The sequence below is a fragment of the Manacus vitellinus genome, unplaced genomic scaffold, assembly GCF_001715985.3.
Source record: "Manacus vitellinus isolate BGI_N305 unplaced genomic scaffold, ASM171598v3 scaffold_9_pilon, whole genome shotgun sequence".
Lineage (NCBI taxonomy): Eukaryota > Metazoa > Chordata > Aves > Passeriformes > Pipridae > Manacus > Manacus vitellinus.
This window is the reverse complement of record NW_021940917.1, coordinates 8,650,861-8,656,902: the sequence shown is the minus strand read 5'-3', so window position 1 is coordinate 8,656,902 and position 6,042 is coordinate 8,650,861.

Sequence of the window (6,042 nt, the reverse complement as noted above, 5' to 3'; positions counted from 1 at the left end):
CAGGGACCACTCATGAGCCCCTCAGCACAGCTGGTGGTGGGTGCAGAACCTGTCCCAAGGTGGTTTTGGGATACAAGGTTGCATGGTAGTGCCTACCATTATCTCACTGCAAACAGTCCCCAGCACCAGCTGAGGACTTCTGGGCAACCCGATGTCATAAGGCACAGCAAATAACAGGGATAACCTTGTTTTTAATGTTTGCTGTAGCCACACTTGGCTAATTATCCAGCTTGCAGCCTTGAGGGTGGGGACACTTGTTTTGACCTGGCAGGGTGAAGCAGTCCCTGGGACAGCAGGGAAAGGCACCTCCTCCATGAGGGCAGCTGGGAGACTATGGGGGACCATGTCCACACACACTTTGCTGCAGGACACTAGTGGAAAATGGCACCAATGGTGTAATCTTCAGACAAGAGAGTAGAGTTGTTCCTGGCTGGGCAAGCTGCAGCCCCAGTCCTGGAGAAGACCTACCTGGAAAGCAACAAGGGCTGCTGAGGCTCTGCAACCCTGTGCAGAGGTGTTTTCTCCACTCAACACACAGGGAAGATGGTCTGTGGTTCCCAAGGCCCACAGCTCTGCATCAAAGTGCTCCAGGAGAATGCTCCGGGCTCTGGAGAAAGCTCATGTAGATAATGCATGCTACTTTGGGGAATTTTAGCTAGCACCCTCCCAGGGAGCTAGTGAGTGAACAGCCCTGGCAGATTTTATCTGTTCTTAGGACTCCACTACATGTATAAAAAGACATTGAAAAAGACATTTAAGGGACTTAAATATTGTGCCTCTTCTTTTCCAGAGAAAAGGGTCCTGTTGTATCTGCAGGAAAATCTGGAGTTGAAGAGGGGTATCAGGTAAAAGGCACCAGGGAAACAAGAAAGTCCAGGGAGCTTTCCAGCAATATTGTTGCTGCTAACTTTTTTCCAGGCTGCATTTCTTCAGTGTTTAACAAGCACGAATAAATAAATAAATAAATAAATAAATAAATAAATAAATAAATAAACACACAAATGACAGTTTTAAACTCTGTGGCAAGACAGCTGCTGTTACTGGTGTTCGCTATTCCCTTGCCACTTCATTTCAGCATTCTGGAGTATTCAAAGCTTTCCTGAGCTAAGACTTTGTGCAGATGCTGAATTGGTCATACTGGTCAAGAGCAGCACTGCTTTTTCCCACTACAACCTCTGTGTTTCTAGGCAATGTTTTCATACCTCCTGCTAGCTGCATGTGGGCAACAGGGACATCTCCCAAACGCTTTGCCCATTTCAGCTTGGCTTTGCACAGTGCACTTGGTCTGCATGCTGGTGATGCTCTTGAAAGGAGGACTGCCAGCTGCACTCACCTCTTGGAAGACTGCTAACACCTGATGAGCTTCCCAGTTGTTGCAAGACCCAAGACACTCTGGTTTACTGAAAATCAACAGGACAGCTGAGGGTCATGTCAAGACCCTCTTGCCTCCAGAGGACCATGCTGCTCTTGCTCTGCTGTAGATGAGTTTGCTTTGCTGCTGCAGGGCTTGGACCATGCACAGGTGATGTGGGCTCTTGCCTTTCATTGCCATATGTGATGCATTTCCACACCACCACTTTCCAGGGGTCAGTAGCTATCATCTTCAGGGATTTTATGTTGGAGGTCACCTCCAAGATGCCAGTGGGAACTATTAGCAGCTAACAAGTCATGTCTGGCCATGAGCTTTAAGGCATCCTCTGCAAAGGACACAGCCAGGGCAGCCTAGGACAAAAGCAGATGTCTAGAGAGTAAACTGAGCTCCTGACATTTTAAACCACACTGATTTAATATTTCTATATGGGAAAGGAACCAAGAGATTAATCAAGATTTGAAAAATAAGTGCTCTGGGGTACTGAAATGCTGTTTTGATCCTTTAGTGCTGGGGCATCTTGATAATAAATTCCTTGGAAACATCCTGCAAAGCTTAGACAGACTATATTGACATATCTTTTAATTTATACACTCAAAGAGTCTGCATGTCAATAAATTATGAGGCTCATGAACAATGATATCATTCAACTATTTCCTGATTCCCTTCTGCTGAAGACTGACCCAGCAAACAGTGGCCAAGAAGGAGAGCAGGACTGAATCTTGTCCTGTACCACTGCAGTCTGGACCTGGCAGCAGGTGAGACCTATGCTGTAACAGGCAGAGGGTTGTTTTTCTGGTTTCCAGAGAGCTTGGGTAAATATGCGTTTTGCCATATACTTTCCACCCCTGCTCAAACACTGCCTAATTGTGCTTTCAGCTGGCTTCAGGAGTAGCTTCCTCCAAGAAAAACTCCCATCAGCCAGATTTTTCCATATTTATCTTTCTGGTGTCGACAGTTCATACCATTCTGCTGTGACCAGCATTACATATCTTCACTTTCTTTACACGTGAAGTCCCACAACTTGAAATTAACTTTTTCTTCAAAGGCCACCCTCTCTACCCCATACAAGCTCAGTCTGCCTTCTCTTCAGCAGTTGTTTTCCTCAAACATAGCATTAAAGAAAAGCTGAAATCATGCCCTTTTGGCATGAGTAATGCAACCATTTTTGTTTCACCTGACTTTCTCCCAACAGCCTTTCAAGTCAACCCCACTAACATACATCATTTTAGAGTGTATTGGCACAAGCTCAGTCCATGAGCTTCCAGCTGAGTAGCCCTCAAAGAGCAAGGTCCTTAAAAATATATAGGTATCTAAGTGCTTTGGTACATTTGGATTTAGTCCATTTAAGGTTTATCTCATGGGTCTCGGTTTATCCATCTTACATGGGATCGACAATGGAAAGCTTTGGCAAAGAAGTATAAATCCAGTTAAATACCTGAGCAGAGGAAACCAGCCTGGGAGGGAGCCTTGCTGGAGGCTGATGGAGCCCTGCAGTGGTGGTCAGTCAGGGACCTGTGGTCTGGCCCAGGGACCTGGGGACTTGGTCTGGCCAAGGGTCTTTCCAGCACATGATGCTCAGAGGAAGCAAAGTGAGACACATCTTTGTGTGTGGGAACCATCTAGTCTTGCTGCCCAAAACCAGCCATGGGTGTTGACAGCATCATGGGGAAACCAGAAGGGAACAGGAGAGGACAAGGAGGTGGCAGGGAGTGAGAGAGGGTAATACTTTGAAAGTCTGGGTCCACCTTGGGCTGATGCTGCACCCCAAACCATCTCCTAGAAGCAAACAAGCCCTATCAAAGAGTGAGCAAGTGCCCTACTTTAGCACCTTCCTTCTTTCACTCCAATTAAATAGGGCTGAATACTTTCTGCCACCTCCACGCAGTGTGGGGGTGACAAAGCTGTCCAGCAAGTCAATTTCCATTGTGTGTCTGGGAACTCCACCTTTCTCCATGGAGATAATGCTTCGCAAGGACTGGAGCTCTTTCCTCCTAACTGGTTATTTGTCTGCAACAGTTTTGAAGCTTTATGTGAGTTCTGTGAAGAGCTGCTTCACCAAGCTTGTGTCATTATCCATGTGTTTTTGCTAACATTTTCCTGGTTTCTTGTGTTTCAGTTGCAGCTTGAGGACTTGATGCCCATTGTAATGTAAAACTAAGAGACTTCAGATTTCTCAGATATTACCGAAAGAAGTGCTTGTGGGTACCATTTGTATATAAGCATCCTGTATCACTCTGAGTCACAGCCTCTTGTTGTCAGTGACACCCCAAGGGGGAGAGCATCACCCTGGTCTGTCTGCTGCAGCTCAGTAGGAAACCCTCATGATTCTGTGGAGCTTTACCCAGCCTCCTACTCTTGCCTCCTGCCCTGCATACACCTTCCCAGACAGCACCAGTTCCCACTGCAACAGTTCAGTGCAACGGGGCCCCATGCCAAGTGTTTTATGTGTCCATCCACAGTCCTGCACCAAGCTCCCTGCCAAGGTCACACAGCGTTTACAATTGCTCCCAGCACGGGCTGGCTGGTAGGGCTGGTGTGCCCTGGGAGCTCATATAGAAAGAGGCATGACCAGGGTGCTAGGAATGCATGCTAAGCACAGTGGCTTTTTCTGGAGTCCCCATCCCAACTGTCTCTCCTTAGGAAGCTTGTGAGATGTGCCATGGCTCCTCCTGATCTTTGCTGTCCCCAAGAGGGCTTGCTGCATTACTAATACAGGTACTATTGTAGTGGCCTCAGCACTGAAAGGGCCCTGAGATTGGTGTATCAGTCAACATGTCTGTCCTGTGTATTGGCTGCTTCCAGAATCTGACTTCCAGGGGGCATCCTTGGAAATGAAGGTCTTACCATGCATGGCCAGTGCAATCTGCCCTCCAGATGTCACTCCTGCCACACAAATCCACACTATGCCATCCTCCCCATGCAGTCTGCAGTAATGGAGAATGTGATAAAGTAGGTTTTCTTCCTTCATTGATTTTTCTTGCCACTGCTCCCACACTCTAGATTGGAACAAGGCCTGAATCTTTTCCCACTCCTGGTGGCACCCCACCCTGCATTCACTGCAGAGATGACACATGTCTGGAATGGAGGAGGAGCTCTCACATGCTTGCCATGTTTAGTGCTTACCGTAAAGGCTCTCTTCCTGAAGACCGTGTTGATAAAGCAGTGGGTTAGGTTGCAAATTAATCAATCTAGCCAGAGCTAGCAGCAGACCATGAGGGCATTCTGGTTTTTTCCCTGCTGTTGCTGCTTAGGTTTTTTGGTTTTATTTGTTTTTTGGTTGGTTTGTTGTTGGTGTCTCCCCCCCCCCCGCTTCCCCATGCTACTGCTGATGTGACAGGATAGCCCCTGGCCCTCAGTCTTGAACCATATGAAACACTGTGATGCTGTTCAGCTTTTAACCTGGGAAGGAGTGGGGGGCTGGACCACACTCCTAATAGTTTCCTGCACTGCCCATCTCAGTAATTCAGTAACTAAAACATAACTGAAAATCATCTTTAGTGCTAAAGTTCATGCTTGTCTTTGTAGTTCTGGTCCTACCTGGCCCTGTCCCTCCTCCTTGCTACAGCTTGTGGTGCTCTGACTTGGGTTTCCTTTTACTACAGACTCTGTTTGTGAGGTTTATTTCCTGTACCCACTTAAAACAAAAAACACTGTAATGAATGTTCTCTCTCCTTTTAAAGCAGTTTCATCTAATCTGACTCTGTAGACAAGATCCTTTGCCTCTCCATTTGCTTTCCTGTTGTGGCTGAGGCCTCTTCAAGCCACCTAAAACTAACAGAGGTGCAGTATCTTCACCTTCTCTGGGACTAAAACAAAAATGATAAAATGGCTCTTTTATAGCCACTTTGTAAAAAACCCCTACTCTCAAGTGTGGCACATGCCATTTAAGCTATGCAATGGGGTGACAGCAATTTTAAATGTCCTCAGTGTGTGTTATGAAACAGATACCAACAGCTGATAACAGCAGAATGCATTGCAAAAATTCCTGAGCTGCTGCCACCCGCTGGTGTCACTGCCTCAATTTTGCAATGTCGAAATTCTCCCATGCAAAGGTCCAATTTCCATTTTTCATTCACATAAAACCCAGAGATCCTTAGGAGTTCGAGTTCCTTTTCCCACTGTGTCCAACACACCATCCTTCTTTGCACAGAGCAAGGAAAGGCAAATGAAGTCAGAAAGCCTCTTCTGTGTTGAAAAGACAGCAACTCTTTTCTTCAAAGACAGAATTGGTAGATAATTTTTCAAGCTTGTTCTCTAGCCTTTTTCTTGACTTCCAGTCTTATTTACTAACTGGAAAATAAATCCGCATCTGACTTTTCTCTGTAGGCATTTCTGATACTATCTGCATAAGGAGAGGAGGGTTGGTGTTATGGGAAGAGCATGAACTACATGCCTGCACTTTGCCCAAGCCAACTCCCACCAAAATCACAGGTGTCCTCTGCCACCTCCCATGGGAGGGTTGTAATTAAATGCCTGACTATTCCTAGCACAGGAAGGGGCAGAGGTTGCTGTGAACCCTTCTAGATCCCAAGAAGCCCCTGTGGCTGACCTGCAGCTTCTGTGCACCTGGTGCTTTGGCACCTTCCAGCGCCCTGCAAGGAAAAGTTGACAGCAGCTTCCTACCAGGGGTGAGAGATGGGATCTCCCCTGGTCTACACAACCATGAAAGG